Here is a 2,700-nt window from a genome sequence, read left to right on the forward strand (position 1 = left end):
GACCTGCGTGTACTATTGACACACACTGATAGTGAGAGTGAAATAAGGTTACACACACACACACACAAACAGGACGCGTGGCCTCCTGCTGTCAGCGTGTTGACATCACAGGCTGTCAGCAGGAACATTACCCAGGAGGCCGCTCGCTCCGCTGGGCCCCACTGATGGATTACCGCCATAAGCAGCCAGCTGGGAGCCCCAGCAGCTCCACTATATCAAGATTTTACCTAGTAGATGAGGTGATTTACTCCTGAAAGCCATCAATCATACGCACACAGCTAGTAGGCAACATGCACCTAATTTCCCATCTTCTCACAGTCAAGAGGACGGGGGGGAAAAAAAATATGACATCTTGTGGCATTTAACTCTTCCTTAACAAACAAGCTTCTCCCAGAGTGGACTGAAGTTCTCGGCTGGACTCACGCCGGACCGGCGACATGACAGGCCCTGTCCCCTGACATCAGCTGAGCTATGAGCCCCCGTAATGAGGAGCCAAATAGGACAAAATGGCCTCTAAATAAAACATGGGGGAGAAAATAGAAAGCAGAGTCAGGTGTCCTTGGGAGAGTGACAGCTCTCCTGGTCTCCCTCCCTCTCCTCCTCCTGCCTCCTCCTCCCTCCTCCTCGCCTTTTTTGCATCCCCTCGCGGAAGCCTAAATGACTTTTCCCGACACGCATTGAGCGTTCCCGAGCTTTCTGCGCTCCGCCGCCCGGAACAAGCAGGCATCAGTAAACAATGAAATCTGTGGGCTGAAATTGAATTTATAACCACATTACCTGCACAGATAACGTCTCCGAATGGCGCCGCGATAAGAGCAATGGGATTTGATTTTCAGGTGTTTTATTGGTCCACTTTTTGGATAAGCCTCTCCACACCCCCACCCTCCACCCTCCAGCCTCCAGCCTCCAGCCTCCACCTCCAGCCTTCACCTCTGCTCCACACAGACAGCACATTTAATGGCGTGGGAGGCGGCAGGTCGGGACGTATAGATAGAAGAGTGCTGCTGGATGCTCCTTCGCCCCTCGTAAGTGACAGTTGTTGGTTCATGAGCACCTTTTTTACGCGTCTCCATCCCCCCCTGCNAAGGTCAGAAGACTAAAGATGTTCTAAAAACGATGACGTAAATAAACTGTTGCTCCCTAAAATCCTCAAAGCTCAATGTTATACTGACACAAACATTCTTCTTTAGTAGAACAATGTTGTGTTCCCTCAACAACATTCCTAAAACATCTACAGAACAGCCAGAATGTTCCACCTTTGTTAAAACATCGCAGTACAGGGAACGTCTTACAAAGAACATTCTGTCCCTGAATGTCTCGATAACGTCTTAAAACATTCTCCAAACATTGGACTGAGAACATCCTATGATTGTGGAACTGTTTTATAGAAGAACGTTCTACACTGTGGCACCTCAACAACCTTCCCATAACGTCCTAAGAACATTGCAGGAAGAATGTTTCACCTTTGTGGAACCAAGTTTTCTGGATGGTATCGAGGCAGAACGTTCCTGTGATGAGATATACTTAGGGTAGAACACTTGCACAATATAGAACATTCTTCTCTAAAACATTTTCACAATGTTCCCTGGTAACTAAGAAAGAAAATTCTCAAACCAACATTTGGAAAAAGTTCTCAAGATGTGACTGACAACTAAGATGATGAAAAATTCTGTAAGGGACGTTGTTGAGGAAACTCACTACTCAACATGCTTCTATACGTTGTTCCACAACGATACAAAGGAAGGACGTTCTCAATGCAACATTCAGGAAACGTTTTCGAGATGTTCTCGAGGCCTGAGACGACAACATGTTTGTCATGAGACATATTACCAAAAGTAGAACATTTTTATTGCAATATTGTGACGATGTTTTGGGGATGCTGCTGTTGAAAAAGTTCTTCTATAAAACATTCCCACAATGTTGCACGACAACAAAGGACGGGAGCTCTAAATGCAACAATTGGAAAACATTTAAAGAACGCTGCCTTTAAAAGGTACATTCTGTGAACTAAAATGACACAAAGGAAAAATGTTCTCAATGCAACATTCGGAAAATGTTTTCAAGATGTTATCAAGGCCTCAGATGACAGAACGTTCTTGATAAAAACATTCTGTTACCGCAATATATTAACAAAGGTAGAACATTTAGCCTGTAATATTCTGAGGATGTTTTGGGGATGTTGTTCCACAGTGATGACAAAAGACAAACGTTTTCAATGAAACACTCGAAAAACGTGATGGAGACCTCACATGACGACGTTTTTTTTTTTTTTTTAAAGAGAACGTTTTGTCCCTTAACATCCTTATGATGGGATGTGTTAAGACAAAACATTTTACCTTTTTACTAAATTATAGAACGTTCTACTATAAAACATTTCCACAGAGGAAGGATGTTCTCAATGCAACACTCAGAAAAAGTTTTAAGAGGAACAGTCTGCGAACTAAAATAGGACAAAAAAAGGATGTCGTCAATGCAACATCTGGAAAACGTTCTCCATTCCTCTGAACGTTTTTTACAAATATAACATTCAGAAAATGTTTTCAGAACGCTGCCTTTAAGAGGAACGTTCAGGAAAGTAAAATAAAAAACATTACTTGAACTTTGCGGAAGTTTCTCAGAACGTTTTCAGAACCACAGACTCCTCGCTGTGGGGTTTTCCAATCAAACACAACCGATGTCGTCTTTTAAATGACGCCTCAT

The 2,700-nt window shown here is 43.2% G+C and overlaps 1 protein-coding gene across 1 annotated transcript in view; it reads right to left on the reverse strand.

The window, feature by feature from the left end:
- The window catches only part of LOC103371595 (E3 ubiquitin-protein ligase RNF220-like), a 40,449-nt gene that overhangs the window by 15,947 nt on the left and 21,802 nt on the right, over positions 1-2,700 (reverse strand). The window lies entirely within an intron of this gene.

This window comes from Stegastes partitus, unplaced genomic scaffold (genome assembly GCF_000690725.1).
Source record: "Stegastes partitus isolate 25-593 unplaced genomic scaffold, Stegastes_partitus-1.0.2 Scaffold1616, whole genome shotgun sequence".
Taxonomy (NCBI): domain Eukaryota; kingdom Metazoa; phylum Chordata; class Actinopteri; family Pomacentridae; genus Stegastes; species Stegastes partitus.